Source organism: Rhinolophus sinicus, linkage group LG05 (genome assembly GCF_036562045.2).
Source record: "Rhinolophus sinicus isolate RSC01 linkage group LG05, ASM3656204v1, whole genome shotgun sequence".
NCBI classification, from domain to species: domain Eukaryota; kingdom Metazoa; phylum Chordata; class Mammalia; order Chiroptera; family Rhinolophidae; genus Rhinolophus; species Rhinolophus sinicus.
In genome coordinates, this window is record NC_133755.1 from 26082015 (window position 1) to 26105616 (window position 23602).

Below are 23602 nucleotides of genomic sequence, written 5' to 3' on the forward strand. Positions count from 1 at the left end.
CGAGAAAATGAAGACAATCCAAAGAATAGGAGAAAATATTTGGAAATCACATTCCTGATAAAGGTTTAGTTTCCAGAATATATGAAGAACTCATATGTAAATGTATATAAATAAAAAGAACCCAATTTAAAAATGACCAAGGATTTGAATGAATATTTCTTCAGAGAAGTATACAAATGTCTAATAAGCAAACAGAGATGCTCAACATCATTACTCTCTAGGGAAGTGCAGTAAACCCCCAGTAAGATACCACTCACAATCACTAGGCTGGCTATATTTAAAAAGACAAACAATAACAAAGGTTGGCAAGGATGTGCAGAAATGGGAAACATTTCTGGTGGGAATGTAATAGTACAGCTTCTTTGGAAAACAGTTTCTCCAAAAGTTAGACATATAGTTACCATATGACCCAGCAATTCCTAAGTATGTACCCAAGAGAATTGACTTGTACTGGAAACGATATTGGAAACAATAGATAAACAAATACTGGTGAATAGATAAACAAATATGGTATATCTACACAATAGAGTATTATTCTGCTAGAAAAAGGAATGAAATACTGACATATGCTACAACATCAATGAACCTTAAAAACATTGTACTGAAAGAATCCATTAACAAAAGACCACATTGTACGGCTGTCATGTGAAATGTCCAGTTGATTAGTGGCTGCCAGGGGAGGGAGAATTGGGAGACATGGGGTTTCTTTTGGAGGTGATGGAAATGTTCTAGAATTAGTGGTGATGGTTGCATAACCTTGTGAATACTAAAAACCACTGAGTTGTTCACATTAAAAGAGCAAATTTTACGTAAAAGTGAATTATATCTCAATTTTCTAAAAAGTAGACCTTTGTGTTCTCACATATAATATAGACAGCTTCTTTACCTTCTATCTAAAATAATTTTAAAATTACCAGAACAGTACATGACAGCTATATATTAAAAATAACAATAAAGACCTGAGTGGTTTTTGCTGAAACTTTTCCTAAAACACAAAAAATGGTGTATGTAATAGATAGCTTCTCTGTCATATTTATTCAAAAACCTTACTAAATTTTATTTCTCAATATATCATTGCCAAAAACATTTTTATTTTTTGTTGTGCTATAAATCTGTTGAAATGCATTTTAAAATATTGAAATTGGAATGGTATTTTTGTTAGTTTCTCATAATAACAGCTTTGTATTTAATTTCAAAAGACTATGTTATTTTAAAAAATTAGACATTTTTGGATAAGTTGCTTAGCATTAACTGGTATGACTTTAGAATTAAGTATTGTACTGGAATTTATAAGGGGATAAATACTGGACAGGTTAAGGTATGGTGAGAGGATATTTTCCAGGACCAGGACATAATAATATAATACAAATTCAAAATTTCTGAAAAATACAGAAAAATATCTCCTGTATTGCAAACTAAAATTTCCCCAATCTTTTTCTTCAAATTATTTAAAGTAGCAAGATACATACTTTGCTTTTAAAATCTTTAACGTTTTATTGATACATAAATAACTTTTCAATGATCAAGCTTCCAGTTTTCTAAGATACCAAAGTCATCACACTTAAACAGTTTTCTTTCTTTTACTCCTTGAAACTAAATGCAGTACACTTATTTGATTAGTTGATGCTAGAATTTGACCTGGAGCTTATATAATTAGAAGAGACACTAGTTTTCCTCATTTAAAAACCTACTTAATTTATGACAGTCTCGTTTCTGGGGAAGTCAACCCTCTCTACAGCTTCTTTTTATAACTTTTAAGTTAATTCAGAATCCAGATAAGCCTTGATCCGAGGATGATATAATCATGGCAAGCACCATGGGGTAAGTGTGCTTTTATGTGCTTTGAGAGGCATTGAGAGGGGAAATATTTTCATAAGAGAAGAAATACCATCAATCTTTAATTAGTAATTTTGATTCAAAATGTGCTAACATTAAGGCAGCCATTTAAAGAAATAACTTTTTATTCAAAGTTGTAACAATTTGTAAAACATTCATTTTCTTGCTTAGTTTTAAAATTCTGTCATAATCTGCCTTTGTTAGGTTGTCAACTAATGAAATGTTTGGGGACTGAAGAGTTTTGCATATTTTCATATGTAATTGAAGCTGAGTTAAATTTTTAGAGCAATCTTAAAGGATGATAGAATTCTTGATTTTTGTAAATCCAACTTGTATATGCCTCTTTGGGATTAAGAATAAAGAATGAAAAAGATAGGAATGCAGAGAGGTTGATTTATACCTTTTGAAACACAGAGAAGGGACAGAGTTCACTCCTCCATATACAGAAAACTGTGTGCTGACGTTAGTGAATCTTAATTCTAAACCCTTTGCAAGGTTTTGGGAGCATAATGAAAAGAATTGAGTTTCACTTGAAAGCTTTCTAAGTGAGAATAGGATTCCATTATAATTAGTATTGCAATCACATGGGTTTTATGTGCTGAAACAATATTCTGAAAATCTAGAAATTTATTTTTTATTACCTTTTTGTCTTTTTTAATAGCACTTCTCAATACAAAATTATATTGATGCAAATGATATAACCATTTCATTGAAGGCACTTCTGAAGGATTTAATATAAATGATCAGAAATTTATACTAGGGAAGTAACTTTTTGACACACGTTTATTAAAAACAGTTTCTATTAATTTAATTAAAATCTACATTCTACTTAATATCACGGGCTCTGAAAAAGCAATCTAAACCAGTTTGAAACTTCAGAGGCTTTTGAAAGCAAGATGATCATACTACTCTTAACTTTTAATATAAATATCACGGTTAACAGATAAGTGCCTGGTACAAATTTCTCCCTTCTTTTTTCTTTAATGGCTGTACTTCTTAACCATTTGGGGAGTCAAGGATAACTTTAAGAATCTTTGGAAAGCAGCCCACCCTCTCTGCAAAAAAAATAAAATCACACAAAAACTTCCATGCCATTTCAGGCGATTTACAGATAGGTGAATTCCAATCTATGAACTCCGGGTTAGGAATCTTTGAGTTTGAGTTTTAGGACTGGAGTATGAGTTGCTGAATATTTTTTTTAGTTTTAGGGATTTTATAAAATGTAAGAATCTTTAAGTTAATAATTCTTGCTAATTTTCTCTCAGGGACAATTTTGAAGATGCTGATTCTCCCATTGACCACCTCTCAATACACACACACACACACACACACACACACAATTTACATGAGAGTGAAACACAGTTTAGATAATACCTGTAGTTTTGACAATCACATTACTGCTGCTTGTCCCCAATGACTTGATTAATCATTTGTGTCTTCAAGAGTGCCAGGAATTAACACCTTGGGAAATCACGGAAGAAGAAAATTCTCATTATTTTATTTCTAAGGTGCTTTCAGTGCCCCAAATAGATTAACCATAAATTGCTAAATATTACACAAGACACTCCTCTGATTGGTACATTCATGATTATTTTGTCCTGCCCTTATTGAGGAAAGAGAGGTTAGTTAAGTATTAACATCCATTTAAGTCTTTCTAAATAATCAGAAAAATAAAAAGAGAAAGTGGCAGCCGATCAGATGTTCAAATTTGTCTAACTGAGAAAAATCTCTAGAATTTATCCCCTGAGAATGAGAAAGTAGCAGTTTAGGATTTTGTTTTTTCTTTTGCAGGGGCTACTTATCTCAGAGCTATTTGAGAATACAGTGCCTTTATATGTGTCTATGCCAGCTCTTTACATTTTGCTTCAGGCTATGCTGGCATGGTTTTAGTGAGCAACGGAGAGACATATATTAGAAAATTCTTATGCTCTCTAGAAAGCCTCCTCTTTCTCTTAAATGATTACTGGATTCCTTATGGAGAGCATGGATAGGAGGGGTGGGTAGAGATGGCACATAATGGAGGGATAATTGGGGAGATGCGGAAGAGTCTTACTGTGTAAGGAACTCAGACACCTGCTATTTACCATAACACCTGAGCAAAGGATGAACAATGGGAAAGAAGGGATGGCTGCATTTCTTTGCTGAGATACTTTTCAATACTCTTTCCCCATCTCATAGCAGTTATTCAGTGCACTCCCAATTGACAACCGGGGAAAATAAAAGTTAAGGCTCTGCTGAAATTGTAGAACCAATAAGTTCATTGTTACAGCATATTCAGCCTCCTTTTAGTTTCTTAGTTCAAGCAAGGATAGAATAATTTTTATAATTCTTTCATGGATACATTCTTTACTTCTGAATCTGAGAATTACAATCCAATTCTTTTTCCTGGGCAAAGCATACACGTAACTCATGCAGTCACCTTTGAAATGTTGCTTCTATTGGTGCCTTCCTTTCCTTCCTAACAGTTGCTTCTGTAATTCAGGTCATCATTACCTTTTACTTGGTTATTAAAGGCGTCTACTCAACTGGCCTTTTTGCGGCTGGTCTTTCCACTACAATGCCACCAGCGGCATCTTCCTACTGAAGACCTGGGATCTGGTACTCGCTTAAAAACTTTCAGTGACTCCTATTCTCTCCACTGCAGAGCAGGCTCCCAAGGAGATACTCAGGGCCCTGGATCTGTCCCAGATCTACCTGTCTGCCTTACCTCCTACTCTCCCTCAGTGCTCCTGGGATCCCTAAATTCACCTCTGCCCTGTAACTTTCTACCTCTGTTCCTTTGCTGATCCTCTGTTTCCCATCTGTACATACTGTTCAAAGCCCAGCTCAAATCCTATCTTCCTCGTGAAACTTTCTCTAACCCCACAACTGAAACTCATCTTTCCTCTTCTGAAAGCTTTAGGCACGTTTCACTTTTCTCACTGAATCTGTCACAATTAATCACATGCTATAGTTATTTGTGTGTCTCATCTTTCCTACTATTAGGTTGGTGCAAAAGTAATTGCGGTTTTTGCAATTATATTTAACCTGCTAAACCACAATTACTTTTGTACTAACCTAATAGATTGTAAGCTCCTTGAACAATGTCATCTTTATATTTCTCCCAGCACCTGACACAATGCCTTTTACATGGTACGTGCTTAAAAAATGTTTGTTGAAGTGACTGTTTTTCCTGTAATCCACAAAAGAAGTTAAAAACTTAATTTTAACCCAACTTCCTTTTTTCTTCCCCCATAGAGTGGCCCCGTTTCCCACTCTCTGGGAGCTCAAATTCCTATCTGAAGAGCTCAAATGAGTGTATAATGTCCAAAATATGAGTGATGCACAGAGAAAGGGTAAAAAGGCCTAGAGTGACACACTAGAGGTTGTTGAAGAGTGAAGAATGTGTTGTTAATTAGAAAGCACACGCAGGCTCAAGGGAAGTGAGAGAAAAGCTTCAAGAACTAAAACTGGTTCTTGGTTCTAGACAACTTCCTAGAAGGCCAGCATATCAGTAAGGTTGGGTTCATCTGTATGGGGGGAAAAACCAAAATAATAGTGGCTTAAACAAGCTGGAAATTTATTTCTCTCTTACATTAAAAAAAAAGAAAAAAAAGAAAAAGAAAAAGCCCCGAGGAAGGCAGTGCAGAACTGTTAGCGCAGGTCCTCGTGTGAAGGATCCAGGTTCCTGCGATCTTGCTCTTACCATCCTTAGCGTATCATGTCTTGGTCCAAAGAGGTTGCTAGGACTGCACCTATCTCACTGGTGTTGGGCTAGCAGGAAGGAGAAATGGGAAGAAAAAGATGTGTTCTCTCTTTTGAGGAGACTTCCCAGAGATTACTCATACTCTTTCTACTTATATCATGGGAAGAACCCAGCTGTGAAGGAGAAGGGGGAACGTAGTTTTTTAACTGGGTTACTAAAGAAAAAGGGGTGAAAGGATACTGGGTGGCAATTAGTAATGACCGACAGAGCCAGTATTAGGCCTTACATTGCCTCTTATATTTCTTCAGGACAAAAAACAGCATTATGCATAAAAAGGAACTTTTTAAGAAAAATTATCTGTAAAGTTAAGAGGAAAAAAAGATCAAGCCAAGCTGGGAATAAACACAGATTTGCTTAGGCTAAAGGACAGGGACTTTGACAAAATGACAAAGGTGACTAAGTAAGCCTCCGGTTCCCCTATTGCCCACACCCCAGCCTGTGGCTCCCAGCCGTCATCTTCCTTAATCCTCACATATGCACTGTGAGGTTACCATTATTATTATTACTATGCCAATTATACAGATCAAGAAAACGAAACACAAACCATGGAAAGAGGGAAAGAAAGAATAATGTATTGGAACAGGAAGTGTTGGATTGAAATTTGAGGAGATATCAGAGTGAACTCTTGAGTTCTAATATATACTGATAGCTAAATATATTCAAATGAATATAAATTAAAAAAAAATAGTTCAATGGCTTGGCCACCCAGCCCAAGAGGCTTCAGATAATGAAAAATAAAACATATAGCTGGCTTGGAACTTGCTGTACTGCTCACAAAAATCAGAAAACTCAGAGTATTCTCCAAATGGATTTGTATTTAATTTTGACTGTAGATCACCTCACTTAGCGCCTACAGAAAAACCTATTAGAAATCTATTTCACTTGTCACTTGAAGTAGGTGATTTCTTTTAATATGGAATACTAAGGAAAAGCTCTAGATTTGTAGCATTCATTATTTTAGGGTCAGGTGAACGGCTTTGAACTCTTCTGATTCAGCAAAGCCCCATAAGCTTTGTCAGAGTAGTCTTCTAGATGTTTTATTAAATACATAGGAATTTATTTTTATTAGTTACCCCAAAGATACAAAAACCAGGGTGGTTGTGCCTACTCAACACCAAGTGACTCAAAAATTAAAAGAATAAAATAAACAGGAACCTTTACTTTTTACTTTATAGATTTTTGAACTATTAGAATATTTTAACAACAATCAGTTGTACATATAATACAAACTTTTAGTTATTAAATTATAGGAAAAAAGGATGGTTTAAATTATAAGGTACCTATCATTATCAACAGCATTTCATTTTTTATAGGTCCTCTAGAGAAATCAGGAAGATTTCACAAAACATGGTGTGATGTCTACTGGTGAAGACAAGCCATGAGGTGAGTGAAAATTGCAAAGAACTTGTTTCTAGTAAGAACACAGATAAACTGAGAGTTTAGTTTAAACCAGTGCACTTGTACTTAGTTTAAACCAGTACTTGTACTTTATTCTTGAAGATGAAGTACAAATATTGTAAATTGCTTTGAAGAATTCTGTAACCCTTCTTTGTTTAAAAACAAATAAACATATGGAGATTCCGTTATTAATTAGTAGTCAGTGCTAATAGCCACCTTATAAGCCAGCCACGTTACATCAGAGTTTTACGTATATATAAATGTCTACACACAGTCTTGAGACAATAATAATCTATGTTTTAATTGAGTTCTTGGATGCCTTTGGGGATTGCAAAAAAATCCTTAAGAACAACAAAATTTATATTCAACTAATATTTACTAAGTCCCTATTTTTTGCTACACTTTGTGACATAATAGCTATGTGGGATAGGTAAGTATTATTAACATTTTACACTTGAGGAAATTAGGTTTATAAATATTAAGTAAGCTCCCAGAGTCACAAAAATAAATAATAGAGCTGGGATTTGAAGCTAGATGTTTCATGTACTTAAGAAAAAAGTTTCATAGTTTAAAACATTATTTTTGAGTTTCAAAACTAAAATGTACACATTGTAAAAGAAACAAACAAACGAGCTTGATCAAGACAGAAGAATATAAGTAAACTTTGAAAGTCCATCCACCCCTGCTTCCATCCCTCTTTCCAAGCATAACCACTGTTAGTTGTTTGGCATAAATCCTTCCATAGTTTTACTTTTGTCCAATGCACTTTTCATAGTATCACACTTCCTGTCTACTTAAAAACATTAATGAATAGAGGAGGTTGAATTTACTATATATTTATTAGTATACCCCTCTACCTTTAAATAATAACTGAAATGGTCATTCAACTAATATTAGGTATCTAATAGTAGAGACTCAAAGAACAATAGAATTCACTCTCTGTTTCCTAGAGATGCATAATCTAGAGAGCCGTAGTTCTTAATTTGGTTTTAAGAGAGTAAACATGAACTCCTTTCGAGAGTCTGATACGAGCTCTGAACCTTCTCTCCAGAAGAAAACGAACCTACATCAAGTTTTGCCTATGGATACTCTGAGAGTGTATGAACCCCTGCTCTTGTAGAAGTAAGATTTTTAAATAAAAAATTTAACATAAATACTGTAATAGAAGTGCGGACAAAATACCATGGCAACACAGAAAAGCAATAACTTAACTCTACTGAGACATGTCAAGAATGACAGGGAAGAGTGATACTTGCACAGTATCTAGTATCTTGAAGGACTCGAGGAGTTGGACAGCCAGCCCAGGGTAGGGGAAAGATGTCCACTGAGGAACAGCATTTACAAAGCCTGGGGGCTAGAAAGGACAGAGAACTACAAGACTGTCTTTGTGATCGGAACCCAGTTCATGTATAAGAGTGACTGAAGATGAGTTTGCAGAGCTGGGCAGAGGCCAGATCGTGAAGACAGAGGACTTTTGTGTTAGGATGTTTAAACTTTAGGAGTCACTGAAGAATTTTGATCAAGAGTCTCATAGGTAAGAAGTCTATAATTAATGGATGACTAAATGAATGATCACGGGAATAATAATTTGGATAATAGAATAAGATATAAAAAGGAGATGAAGTTATTTGATTCAGATTTGTTGCGAGAATTATTGATGAAATAATATACTATTAAAAAGATATGTTGCTAAAAATCAGATGGAATTCTTGGAAGGTCATTGCTGTTCCAAAGGAGATTGGGAGAATAAAGCTCGGCAACTGTGAGATAAAACTCAAAATTCTGGCAGCACATTGGATGCCTTCTGCGGTGTCCCCTGTACAATCAAGCTAGTGTCAGTCACTCATGGTGTATCACTCACTCCTGGTCGGCCACAGCCCCATGCCCTCTGCTGTCCTCCACTAATTCCTCATGGACGCTTTGGATTCCCAGTGACTCTTCCACCTGCAAAGAGTAGGAAAGAGAAAGAGGGTAAAATGAGTCAAGTTCTCAGGATTTTTACACTGAGCTTGTATTGCTTTTATAATTATGTTTGTAATTTAGGTTTCAAAGTAATGTAGTTTAAAACAAGGCTTACAAATACTGTCCTAGCTGGTTCATTTCTATTTGGCTGCACTAACCTGATATACCGAATATACCAGTATTAGTCTCACCTACTTCTTGGCAGTAGCTTCATAATTGAGGCAAAACTATAAAGTCTCAGGACATTTTACTTGACAATATTTATTTTTCATTGAAAATTTTACTTATCAGATGCTATAAAGGCTTTGAAGACTAAACTTGTACATATATTGTATATGCAATTTTATGTGTAGATGGATCATAACACTTTTTTTAAGTACAGAGAAGCATTTGGTCTTTGCCAAAAGGTAGTGCTCCAAAATATGTCTCAGTCTACATGCTTAGTGAACTTTTATTTAAACAAAATTTATAATTTAAGTGAAATAGCATTGATTTTCTGTTTGCCTTTTCTAGCTCACTAATTTTTAAAAAATGCAACTCCTTGCTATTAATATGAATAAATAAAATTCTGTGTTTTTTACCCCAGCTTTATTGAGGTATAACTAACAGATAAAATTGTAAGATATTTAAAGTGTGCAATGTGATGATTTGATATATGTTGTGGAAAGGTTTCCCCCCCACCCCATCGAGTTACTTAACATATCCATCACCTCATATATTTACTTTTTTGTGCGAGAACATTTAAGTTCTACTCTCTTAATAAATTATACAATACAGTCTTATCAACTACAGTCACCATGTTATATATTAGATCCTCAGACTTTATTCATCTTATAACTGAAAGTTTGTACCCTTTTACCAATTTCTCCCTATTGTTTTCTTTAGGGAAATAAATCATTAACCATAAATATCCTTTGGAATTATAATATATTATGTTATGTTATACTATATTATATTACTATTGTGTTGAGCACCCACTGCAAAATATTCTCGAAGTTTTCATGCCTGTGATTTCCCTCAGGGAGAGATACTGGTAATGTGGTATGAGAATGCAGTGGAGGAAGGACTGAGTATTGATGGCTTGGAGGATCCCGGCAGGCTTCATAGAGAAGGAGGTGCTTGAACTGAGACTTGAAAGATGATAAATATTTCATTAGGTAAGAAAAGCTATTTGAGGCATAGAGAATGAGAGGAAAAAATGTAGAGAGGTGTTCGATGAAATGCACGAACTGTGGTCATCTACACATCTATATCATATATACTAACTACTACAAAGTTTTAATTGAAATACTATAAAAGAGGGAAATATCAAATAAGTTCAGCTAGCCCGGTCATTAGCTGTTACAAGTAGCAAAATCATATCAACTAATGTCCAGCTGTCTACAAGGACCACAGGGAGCCCCACGTAGGCAGCCCCTCCAAAGTTCAGGAGAAGAGTGGCCCCAGAGGATATGGTGAGGTAGGGATTTGCAGAGTCAATGAGCTGGAGTTAGCGAGAAGGGGCTCCTGAGATATAAAATTCAGGCTGAAAATCTGGCACTCATTCAAAGGGACTTTTGGACAAATCAGTCCTGATAAGTATAGTTTTCTCCCTCTCACATTTACAGGGATCTTTTAGTACCACTGATAGAGTGGTGCACGTGCACCTCCTTGATCCAGCTCTAAGCTCGTTTTCAGGCCCACGATTGCCAAACAATTGATTGTCGGGGGCTCCCTCCCTCCCCACAGCTGGGCTGAGAGGCCTCTGCTGTGGATGCATGTTGTCCAGTCTGGCTCCTGCAGCAGTGACTGGCGCCTGCACGGCCCTCACATGAGCTAGGAGCTTCAGACCACAGAAACTTAACAGATGGTCCCGATCCTTGAAGACCTTTGAATGTAGACCCCTTGGGAGGGTCCAAAGTTTGCTTTTTCTTTTAGCTCCATTGGTCTTAGGCGAAGGCTTCCAGCTTTGTCCTGGGCAAAAAATTGCAAAGAATAGTACAATTCACAACCAGAGACTTATAATCAGAAACTGAGCTAATCAGACCCTTAGAGAAGTAATTTTCCCAAGATCAAGCAACTGTTCAAATCCTGGAGCTGGGATTTGAATCCAGATCTCCCATACTTCAAAGCTCAGATTCTCCATCCCCACCTCCTGTGGGCACCTAGCTTGGTTACCAGTGTTGCTCTCAACTAGCTAAAGTGTTAGCTGACACACCTGAGGTGTATTTAAAAAAAAATCTCTCTAGATCCAAAGGAACAGAGTCATAGTGTTGATGACAAGTAGTGAGACTGACATTTCTGGGCCAGGGGACTGATCTGACAGCCGTTTTATTCCACTTATTTACGAGGCCCACCTCACTGAGATTCAAACGGTACTATCAAATTCCGTAGTTACCATATTTGTACAAAAACTTGGGACTCTGTAGTAAGCCATTTTATTATTCCCGTCAAAACATGAGCTTATGACTTATTCTAGTCACTTAACCTCTCAACCTATTTTTCTTTGTGAAGTGACAGGGTTTGGCTGGCTGATCTCTGTGTGATCTTTCTGTTCTGATTTTCTTTACCATTATATGTTGAATTTTTAGCTTATTTTGCAAGTAGTTCTGGTGGGTGTCGTTTGGTCTTTCCAAACTATGACAAAAAACTCATTTATTCAACACCTATTTATTTGGAGCCTGTTCTGTACTAAACCTTGTTTTAGACCTAGGAGAGTATAGACTGAATAAAAAAATAAGTCCAAGCCCTCATGATTTGGTCAGCCAAGAAGGATAATGAACAAATAAGTAGATAGCATTGTCTTTTGGTGATAAATGCTGTGGAGAAAAATTAAGCAATGAAAAAAAAAAAAAGTAAAAGACAGGCAGTGGACACTGGGTCCTGCTCTTATGTATGTGGTCAGGGAAGGCCTTTCTAATAAGGTGACATTTAAGCGGAGACCAGAAGAAGCCTTAGGCCTTTTTTATCCTCAATGTATGAGTGTGGGATGTTGTAGATTTAAGAAGACTTTGAAGTTGTCAAGAGATGCAAATAAAATAGGCCCTGGTAGAGATGCCTAAAAGCTTGAATTTCAACCTCACTTTTCCTCTTTACATCCTTTGTGTCCCGGGATTTTCGCAATAGAGCTTTTATCACTCCTAAGATTCGGAACATTTTAATGACTTTTCAAATGTACTGCATCTACTTCTCTATTTAATTTTTGCCAATGGACTTTATGGCTATTAGCAGTAAATTTAAAAAGTCATGATAACTGAATTTACAGGATTTTAAGAAGTAGGGATTTGTTTTACATGTAAACTTTTCATCCAGATTTATAGTATCTCTCTCTTCAGCTTCATAAACCACAGGCTAGAGGGAGAATGTGTGGAGAGTTAATGACTCAAGGCCTAGGCTGGAAATACTGCTTTCAAAGGGGTGGGTGTTTTTGTTTTGTTTTGATTTTCCTAGATTCATCTTGCATCTACTGGCTCATTCACTGCCTGTCACATAGTTTGTTTTGGAGACTGAGAGCAGGCCAGGAGCACGGATCCCCAAGAAGATGAGTGGCAGACACTACAGGCCGAAAGCAGGTCCTCTGGGTGTTACAAGGAAAAAATGTGGGCAAGTAGTTAGGTTCCTAAGGTGTATTCCAAAGTGGGTGAAGGAAGAAAAGGATTGACTTTCCTTCTAAACCCAAAGCATTAGAATCTAATGTATAAATAACAAGGGCTAAACCATTGCAGACCATCCTATTTTACCGTATGAGCCTGTAATCTGAAAATGCCCTTTGGGGCTGAGATAGAGCATTAAACCCTGTTGTTCCACTGTCCTGGCCTGGATTTCCTGTGGCCAAATACTTCCTCACTTAGTCGCTACATCCATGACTATTGATTACCAGGTTCCTAGGTAAAAGAACACTTAATTATTAATAGGTAACCCCTAATAATTAGAGGAGGATTATGTGCTAGATAGTTAACCATTGACAGTGTTTGGAAGGTTTATGATCTTAGTCAACAAACTTTTATTGCGCTTCATACTCTATGTGAGAACATAAAATGAGCACCAGAGATCTAAGAGGTGGGAGCAATAGCCTCTTTTTTACCGAGAAGTTTATAATCTATTTAGAAAATGAGATTATTTTTGTAAGATAACTAACAGTAGAAAACTGTAGTTTTGGTTCCAACTGAGTTCTACAGATATTCCAAGAAAGGAGGGGAAATTTCCCATGGAATTGAAGGGGTCCATTCCAGAGGGGAAGGGGCTTGGACAGACTTTGGGGAATGAGTCAGGATTTGACAATTGAAGTGGGGCAAGGAGGGCAGAGCAGGTAGCAGGGAAAGGGAGAAACCAGGTAGGAATGCCAGTGGTGAATAAGCCGCAGGAGGCTGGAGTATCTCCTACATATCAGAAATAAGACTGGAGAGGAAGGTCAAGAACATTGTGGAAGAACATGAGGCTTTTATTATATTTTATTAAGAAGAGAGCTGTTCACGTTTTTGAGCAGGAGCAAGAGATGATCAGAGTGATATTTAAAGGAAAAGAATCTAGTAGCAGTGTACAGGGTTGATAAACTAATTAGGACGCTCCTACTGCTATTTGGGCACACAGCAGTCAGGCTTGAATCAAAGCGGTGACAATGAAAAGGGAAGGAGGAAATTTAAGAAGTTTTATAAAGCAACATTCAGAAGGGTTTCACTACTGGTGGATTGTAAGATGAGGGGAAGATCATTCTGAGGTCTTAAGCCTGTGTCAATGGTGGTGCTAGTGACAGAGCCAGGGAAACCTGAAGGGCGTGCCTGGGTAGACTGAAGATGACTGATGTGATTTTAACAGGTTGAGTTTGGAACAGCCAAGTGAAAATATTTATTGGAAAGAAATGTAAGTATACCCAGTGATATGCATTTAGCAGGGAAAAAAGTCAGAAGAACAGCCAGTTTTGTTTCCTTCCCTCAAAATAAAGCCCTGTATACTAAAAAGTAGCTAAAGCTGCACAGTGTAAGAAGTAGGGATTAGGAAATTGTAAACTCCTTAGCATGTGCTATCTTTTTGTTTGGGGGCGGGGGTTAGATTGAACAAAAGGCCAGTAATGGAAGGCTGTGGGCAAGGGAGGCCATTGGTTGCTGTATCACCATGTCACTGAGTAATATTTGGAGATACCTTGTTAGACTTTAGCCTCAGCAGTTTAGAGCTGCAAGGATGCTGAGAGCTTCCTCATGCTAGAGACGAGGAAATGGAAGCCCAGAGAGGGTGCCTGGCTTTCCCATGGCCCTGCATGAGTGAGAAGTCAGGGTCGGCTCTGTCAGCCCAGGATTCTTCCCATTCCCCACCCTGCTGGTCAGCAGGGCACTACCGTCCTGACTCTCGGGAAGGTGTTTACATAGTTCTGTAGGGGGAAGCCTGATGAAAATGTTCACAGGTTGCATGATCAAAAAGCAAAAGGATGACATACGGAGCGCTCTAAGTCCATAGCACTGAGGGTAGGACATGATGCGGGGCAGCAGGTGTGCGCCCTGTTCCATCGCCTTGTCTACGGGAACCGTTTTCCAGTGACATCAAAACAAGATGAAATGGGCATAATCTGCATAAAAGGATTTCCTTGTAGCGTGCTTAAGCCGCCCTAGAATAGATTTCAAGTGAGGTTGTTCAGTGTGGTTCCATATGTACTTTCGAAGGTTCTTTAGAACAGAACTGCTATCCAACTATCAGGGATGGGAGAAATATGTAATGTAGTTGGAAGCAGGAGAATGGAGCACTAATATTCTATATTTCATTTATTTATTCTTGTCCCAACTTGTTCCGAAAAATGAATTGAAATAGTACAATAAGAGATTTAGGAATCAGAATATAGTTTCTTAGCAAAACCAGTTTCAATGTGTTCTAGTCTCTTTAAGGAATGTTTCTAGACCTTTTCTCCCTGTGCCAAAGGTACCAGATATGATAATAAATTACTCGTTGGTTGGGTTCAGTATGCCTTAGTTCTAGGGAGGGCATGTATGAAATAGGCTGCAATTATAAAAGAAAGAATCAAACTAATGATGAATTTACATTTTTCACTGATCAATAAAAATGATGACTTTTTCTTGTATCTAGTTTACTGTGCTGTTGGACTCTAATAATAGCTGGTTATAAGTTATAAGTATCCTTAGTGAGGACACATGACAGGTGAGGATGGCCAAGGCAGGCTTATGAAGAGCATGAGACATGAACTGCCCTTTGAAGGTCGAGCAGGACTTGGGTCAGCAGAGGGCAGAGTGTCTCACGGCAGGGGACCGGCAGGGACGGAGGTCCTTAGGTACACGTGCATACGGCCTGTAAGTAGACGAGTCCTACAGGGAGAATGCTGTAGCTTCACTGGCCAGGGAATTTGCTGACCCATGTCCATGGTGCACAGGTGGTGGGCTGTTCTTCCAACTGAGTTAAGAGAGTTGCAGGGTTTGTCTATGATTCCCAACTACTGGAGTCTTTTCACCGGGAGGTAGTGAGAAATTACAATCGTTCTGAGAAGTAAATTTTACTCTACTCTCCTTTCTAGCAGTTCTGAAAGTGCCAAAGGCAGATCCAAGTTGGATGTCATTTCATCTGAACTATGAAAAAAAATTCTCTCAGGAGAGATAGCAGTAACCTGGTTTCCCCTCTCACCTAAAAAAGGCTTTGGTGACTGATGACTGATTTCACAAGGTATTACTAACTCAGCTTCGTGATTCCAATGCTGTGAGTCCCACAACTGCCTCTGCTCCAGCAGGAGGAATACTTCCTGAGGACTAGTTAAGGTTTTACCACGTTGATATACCCTGTCTGTAAGTTAGGGTCACCCCTAGGGCTGGAGGGAGCTCTCTCTGGAGCTGAGGGTGTTTTCTATCACAGTTCTCTTGGGAGCCTCTCTTGCCTTCATTGTCTTTCTTCTCTTCCCGTCAGGACTGACCTAGTGAAAACATAGTGCCATTCACTTTATCTTCTTTTGAAGTAGCTATTTACCTTGTTTTGGGGCAACTCTGTGCCTCTTGTACAGACTGTCTCCGAGACGCTCTTCATTCCCACTCAGATGAATCCAGGCAGAGAACCTATTGGAAAGGCTGAAATAAAGCGAGTCAAACTCGGGTAAGAAAAGAGATAGAGCACATCTTCCTGACTAGACCCATATCCCATGAAGCAGTCAGGCTCACAAAACCGGGTTCTGACACATTTATGTATGTGAATCAATAAAACAAGTCAGAAAACCCCCTGGAGGTAATAAGGTCTGAAATCTTTGATAGGTTTTGATGTCTTCAATGAGGCATTCATAAATTTGAAATAATTATCTCTAGCCATTGTATTGTCTTGTGTGTGTGATAGCATGCTGGTGTTCTTTTTTTTCTGATTCATATGGACACATAGCAACTCATCCAATTACTCTATCCTGACTGATACTATTAGGTAATCAAAAAGAATTAAAGTGGCAGTGGAGTGGATGTAGGACGAGCTCTGCTATTCCGTGTGTTGACATAAAGAACCTCTGTGGCTCCTGGGCTTCAGAATTGCCCATTCTCTGTGCTTTGCCCTCTTCTCTCTGGGCATCTTGAGGTTGCTGGCAATGGTGGTACAGCAGGTATAACCAGATTGGGTGTGGGACCGTTTGTTAGGAAATCCTTCTCTCTTTTGGTCTTCAAGCCCAGTGGTGGGCACAGGAGATATATTTCTGGCAGTGAACCTTTGCTTGATAGAATAAAATCGGATTTTTTTTTCCCTAACAACAATTATCTCCAGGCTAAATTATTTCTATATTTACCACTAATGTTTTTTTGCTTATGTGAAACGTGTGTTGAAAAAACCACGTTTCTCTTGTCGTCTATCGGATGAGAATTTAATCCCCTTCCACAAACATTTGTTGAGCACATGCCCAGCACAGGGGTAGGAGCTGGAGATACACAGATGAATAAAATATCCCGTCTGCTCCCAAGTGGCTCACAGTCTGGTGAGGGAACTAGCATTCCAGCAGTTAACTAAGGATGCAGTAGGGGCCTTGTGACCTGGTTCAGTGGCAGGGGCAACACTGTTTCTAGCAACACTCATATTTGAGAAAAGGTCAAGGGGAAGGCTGACCTGAGGACCAAGGACCATTTTCAAATATGACTACTTATTGTTTGGGATGTCTGGTGGCACAGACCTTTTTTCATTTTTTAATTTATTGTCTTTGCGACTTTAAATTGTTAGGTATTCAAGGATGATTTGATTATACATGTATTTGGAAGTGGGTGTAGAAAGTGACATTATCATTGAGGTATCCTAATTTTAAACACTTGCATATATGCCTGTGTATTGTGAAGGTTGTCTTATCTCCTTATCAATTTGCTTCTAAGGGTCACACTGTGCTCTTTGTTTTCTTGCTGATTATGATGTTGATTAATGAATTATGTTAATAGATTTGTAAGTATCAAGCCATTTTATACTCTAGAACAAACTCTATCGGTCATACCGTTGTATTTTTGTTTTCTGATATTTTATTTAGACTATTTCTGTATTTATTTAGGCTATCTTAGAGTAGATTTGGTATCAGAACCTCCTAAAATGGATTTAGTGGAATTTACATATACCTATTCTCTGGTATGGATTAAATAACTGCATAGCCATTGTTATTTATAGAAATTTCCTATTTTATTATCCTGGGTTATTTCTTATTTTGGGGGTAGATATTTGACACCCCCCTTTCAATATCTTCTATAGTTATTCTAGTCAACTTTCCAAGGTCATGAAATATGATACTTCATGAAATGTATGTTACTTTAAGTTGTATTAAAAAACAACAACCCCTTTCATAATTTTTTTAAAGCATGTTTCTATATCACAAAGATCACATAGATTTTTCCTCTCTGAAAATGTTTGCTGGATTTGTCCTCATGAATTACTTTAGTTTCAGGGGAAAATAACTCTGTATCACCCTCCCCCCAATAGAAAAAGTTCTCATTCTCCTAAATTAGAAATGTACACTAAAGACCCATTCAATAAAGGACACTGAAATGGAAATTAACTCAAGTCTGCTTTCAATTAATTTTAATTCCCCAAAGAGCCAAACTTTCCTTTTCTGTCACAGCAGTAATTGGAAAGTAATAGAAAATCCTAAGTTTTTGTGGTCTTATGCGTGTATGTGTGTGTGGGGTATACCTTCTAGGTCAGTCTGGGGGAGGGTCAGGAAACTTTTCAGTATTCTTTAGGTTTCTATTAACTTTATTATTTGAATTGATTTTTATAAAAATCTGACCATAACTCCTTAAGTTAGTGTTTCAAAATTTCTATTTCTCTATTGCATTAGTTTTAGTAGCAGAAACTAATTTTAAAAGGAAAACCTCACTCAAAAGCTGCAGTATATAAATCAGACAAGAACAGAGAGACTCTTGTTGAAGGGGATGGGGAGAACCCCACCAGAACCCCACCAGCTTGGTGGTCAAAAAAAAAAAAAAAAAATCCTGAGGGCTTCAAATAGTACAGTCTGAAAACCATTGCTCCATATAATGATCAGGCAGAGTTTAGAGATCAGGCTTTTTCTAAAAACAGTATTTTCCCAAGGGTCTGCCAAAGCCCAGATGGGCATTTTTAGAGGCTAACCCTGCTATTGTGGAGATGGAAAGAAAGGAAGAGGGTTGGGGAGGGGGAGAAGCCATGTTAACTTGGTGAGAAGAATGGGGCAGCGTCTGACTGTTATTTATTCAACGGTAGGCAGTAATTCAAGGACTATGAAGGGCAGAGGAAAGAATTACTGGGCTCAGAGAGTGAGGGATTCCCATAGAAAATGAAGAGCAGACTACACGTAAGATCTCAAAAGGAATTTTACAACATAGTAAGGCTCTTTCCACAAAATCATACTATGTTTCCTTGTAATCCTATTGTTATTCTCCCTTTTAAAACGTACCTTTCAGTATATATTACTCATTAATATGTTCATACTCTTGAAATAAGTAATTCTCTTCTGGAAACATAGCCTAAGGGGGGAAAATGTCTTAATTATGAGGGAAAAAAGCTATATTCCTTCTTCTGTTCACTTATTGTAGTGAAAAACAGAAAACCTACCTAGTATTCAATAATTGGGGGAGAAAAAGAAAACAATGACAAAACAATGACAAATTTCCTCAAACATCTCTTTTTTAGTAATTAAATATAATGATTGTGAAACTGTAGAAAGCCAGGAGTGATACATGTACCAGCTCTGAAATCACAGAGACCTGAGTTCCCATTCTGATCCCCTCTGCCATTTCTTATGTGTGATCCTTGGCATATTATTACCTCATTTTCCCAAGCCTCAATATTCTCATCTATAAAATGAGGATAGGATACATATTAAACAGGATCAATATGTGGATTCAATTAAACATTGACAGTATAAATAAAATATGAAGCATAGTGCTTGGCACATAGCAGCTGTTCAATAAATGCAGACTTTTGAAAAAATTGAAAAGGATTTAAAGATCAGTTTATCTTTTATAAAAGGCACCAGGAGTAAATGTTTTCATAGCTATGTTCTGTTATCTTTTAAAGAACAGGTAATTCCAATTTAATTGAAAATTTTCTAGATTACAGAAATAGATACAAAATTATCTCATTTTTAAAGAAGCTTGCATGATCTTAATGCCCCCACAAACAAAATAAAAAACAATAAACCCACCATAGATCAAAATCATTCGTGAATATAGATGCAAAAAATGTCTAAATATTAACAAATAGAATCCAGCAGTGTATCAAAAGAACTATAGCCTATGACCAAGCAAATATAAGGAACTATATCCTGTGACCAAGAAATATAAAGTTGATTTAACATCAGGGAATCAGCAAAATTCATTACAATAATAAACTTAAAAAGAAAGCAACTCTATCAATAGCTACTGAAAGGGTTAATAAAATACAGTATCTGTTCTTATTAAGAAATTTTAGTAAAATAGAACTAAAAAGAAATTACTTAAGCATGATATAAATTATTTACCAAAGATAGCAAATATCATTCTAAATGACTTTAAATCCATTTACATTAAAATAAAAAAAATGAATAATGATGTTCATTGTTACCATTATTAGAAAACATTATCTGAAAACTCTAGCAAATACAATAAGATAGGACAATGAAATAGCCAGTAGAAATATTTGAAAACAGGATAAAAGTCATGTGGAAAATGAAAAAAGTTACTTTTTAAAAAAATCTTCCATAATTATAAAGGAATTTAGTAAGGTGGATGAATAAAAAATAAATATACAAAAAAATAAAGAATACAAAAATAGCTAGAAATGAAAGTGGGAAAAATGCCATTCACAATAGCAATAAAAATTATAAATGCTTAAGAATAAATTTCACAGAAAAAGTACAGGATATTTAAGAAGGAAACTATAGAGGGGGATGGTAGAAGAGGGTAAAGGGGACCAAATATATGGTGATGGAAGGAGAACTGACTCTGGGTGGTGAGCATACGATGTGATATACAGATGATATATTATATAAATGCATACTTGAAACCTATGTAATTCTACTAACCATTGTCACCCCAATAAATTTAATTTAAAAAAAGAAGAAAATTATAAAATTTGATCCAGAGAAATGGAAAGAACTATATGCTCTTGATTGACAAGATTCGATGTAAGACAAATGTCAGTTCTCCTAAATTAATATGTAAATAATGCAATTCCAGTGAGAAACCCAGGTTGTTTTTGTTTCTTTGTTTGTTTGTTTGTTTTTCGGTAACAAATAAAATAATCTTGCAGTTCATTTATTCATATGGAAAAATAAATGTCAGGTAAAGAAAATTATAAAAAAGAATAATAGCTGACTTGCTTTATCAAATAGTTCTAAAACACCAAATTACATCTATAATTTTTGACTTTGGAATAGGAATAGAAAGATAAGTCAGAATGGAATAGAGGGCCCATAATAAATCTCAGTGTATATGAGAATTTAATATGTAAAAAAAAATTTCAATTCCATGAAGGAAAAGGATGATTTATGTAATAACTACAGCAGGTACATGTGACTATCCATCTGGAATGTAAGGAAACTGAACACCCCCTTGTGCCATATATAAAAACAAATTCCAGATGAATTAAACACTTAAAAATGATAAAAACACTAGAAGAAAATTTAGAAAAACATATATTATAATATTGGGGCTGCAGAGAGCTTTAAAACCAATATAAAAAACATAGAGCAATGAAGAAAAAGATCTACTTGACTTTATAAATTAAAAAAAATGTTCCAATAGCAAAAGTGACCACAAAGTCAGAAGACAAAAAAAAAAAGACAGAAAAATGTTTAAAATTCATATGACAAATAAATATTAATCTCTATTATATAAAAGTTCTTACTAATTGACAAGGAAAAGACAGACAACTTAATATAAAAATACGCAAAGCAGAGGACGAGATAATCACAGACAAGCGAATATAGATGTCCAGTAAGTATATACAGTGATGCTCAATAGCGCTAGCAATCAGCAAAAGGAACTATGAAATACCACTTGTCACTCATCTGACTGGCAAGAAATAAAAAGTGTTAACATCCACTATTGGCAGGAGAAAAGGTATTCGCGTAATATTCCTGGGGGGAATCAGAATAACTATAGCCTTTTTGGAAAGCAGCCCAGTCATACCTATTAAAACCCCATATAAGTAAAGCACCAAGATGTAAGGAAAACGTACATCAGTACAGGAATGATTAATACAGGTTACTCATGCCATGGGTATTATGCAGCCGTTGAAAATAATTTATTAGATCTATACCAATTAATTTGTAAAGATTGGTACGATGTATTATTAAATGAGAGAGACAAGATGCAGAGAAGCAGAGAGGTATAGTATGAACCTACACTGACAGCCCCACCCCATGTACGGCTACACGAGTGTTCTGTCTATTTGTTTGTGTTTTATTATATGAGGATGGAGAAAGGGATGAAGGACACCCACAGACAGTTAACATTGACTTGGACTGGGGAGGAATACTTGTACCTCTGCTCAAATGGCCACAGTAAAAATAATAGGAGTAATAATGATTACTCTAATTTTTAAGAAAAAAGTAAAATGCTCATGCTATAATGCAGATGAAAAAGTATATACAAAATTATAGGTGGGCTCCTATAAACATTAAAGAGAAAAAAAATTGGCAGGCACAACAACCAAATTATCATGATGGTTGCTTAAGTAGAGGCATTATAGTTGTTTTTCCCCCCTCTATATTTTCCCTAATGTAATTTTTTCACTTTTGTAAATAAATAAAATTACAATTCTAATTCACTTTCTGTTAACCACACACTTTTTATTGTCTTGAAATCAGTGACCGTATGTACATATGTGGGCTTGATGATGTCCTTGCTCTGAAAATGTGTGTTTACATTTTATCTATAATATACGGAGGGTTTTTTGGTTTGTTTTCAATTAGTTGTAAGTTAGATAATGAAATCCCCAGGAAATAACTATCTATAAAAATATGGCTTTCAAGACTTTTTTCCCCCCAACAGTAACTGAAATCACTTCTAATAACAATTTTTAAAGCTGTGTGGCTTCCCCGCCTCTAGGCCTCCATTGTTTCACCTATAAATGAAGAAGTTGGATGAAATAATTTTCTCAAACCCTTTGACTCTAACATTCTGTGATTTAATTATATTAATCATGGAATGCATTAGATATCAAATACATGAGCAATTGCTAAGGAGAAGAAAGTTTTCATCCTAATAAACTTATATTAGCTGTGAAAGACATTCCGATATCTAGGGAAGATGCCTTACTTTGTCTTAATTTTCATGCGCACATGAAAAATGTGCAAGATTGTAAATGGCACGTGGCCTTGACTCCTTGATATCTCTCATTTATAATTATATGGCTGTTGATCAATGCTTTTTCATCTATGTGTACTCTCGTACCTCTGCCATGGGTATTATGTCACTATAGATTACATAAATCTTTTCTAGAGTGTGAACAAAGTTTTAACTTGTGTTTTCTCAATCTTGGATAGTGTTAATATATTTTGATTGTTTCAATCAGGTTTCTTAGTTGCAAACAACAGAAAAAAATTCTGGCTGATTTCAGCAGCAAGGGAATTTGTTGAAAGGATATGGGCAATTCATAGAATTGCTAGGAGACTGGAGGCTGGGATTACGTGGCCAGCAACAATGCCCCACGTTATACACTACCTCTGTTCTGGTGAGGAATGCACCAAAAGCAACAGTTTGAGTTACCTAAACTGTCTGTACCAGGTCAAGGTCACTACCATTACCCTTGCTGCCATTGCTGTCTTAGGAACCTTCTATATTTCTTGGAAAGTGAAAAGTATACTAAATATATGTGCTTTAGGAAATCCTTCTGTCACTGCCATGAGTGGGTGTATCTAAGTGGCAAATCCTAGGTCATGTGTCCATCATGCCTTAGCTGCAAGGGAGGCTAGGAGAACCTGGCACCTCCCTCTATAGTGGGAGGCATCCTATCGAGCCTCACAAGGTGGGGGAAGCCCCACCTTATGGGTTAAATTCTAGATGGCTAAAAAGAGGGCCAATGTTCACAACACTGACAGTGTTTATTTCTTTGTTAGATTGTACTCTGAACTTGTGGCTTCATGTCTAGTGGTCACTATAGCCAGGCTACTTTGGATAAGCATCTCCTGGGTGTACAGGAGTCTACCAGATGCTGAGAGTGTGAACAAGGCCATCAAGAAACTTACTATTTAGTGAAACAGAAACAGATGTATTGGTTTTCATACTT

At 36.6% G+C, this 23602-nt stretch overlaps 1 protein-coding gene and 1 long non-coding RNA gene across 14 annotated transcripts in view; one reads left to right on the forward strand and one right to left on the reverse strand.

The window, feature by feature from the left end:
* Window positions 1-1162: 1162 nt before the first annotated feature.
* The window catches only part of ARHGEF33 (Rho guanine nucleotide exchange factor 33), a 101270-nt gene continuing 78830 nt past the window's right edge, over window positions 1163-23602 (forward strand). For 4 of the 13 annotated variants that reach the window (XM_019742472.2, XM_019742504.2, XM_019742515.2 and 1 more), the window contains exons 1-2: window positions 1164-1821; window positions 6895-6964. The gene's annotated coding sequence lies outside the window, so the exon portion shown is untranslated. Of the gene's footprint in view, window positions 1822-6894; window positions 6965-23602 lie in introns of all 13 variants that reach the window. The other 9 variants (XM_019742537.2, XM_019742530.2, XM_019742497.2 and 6 more) reach the window with 3 other exon arrangements.
* The window catches only part of LOC109453100 (uncharacterized), a 44682-nt gene continuing 31048 nt past the window's right edge, over window positions 9969-23602 (reverse strand). Inside the window, exons 5-6 of the long non-coding RNA XR_002138242.2 lie at window positions 15878-15975; window positions 9969-10894 (exon numbers count right to left, since the gene is read on the reverse strand). This is a non-coding gene — a long non-coding RNA (uncharacterized LOC109453100). The remainder of the gene's footprint in view (window positions 10895-15877; window positions 15976-23602) is intronic.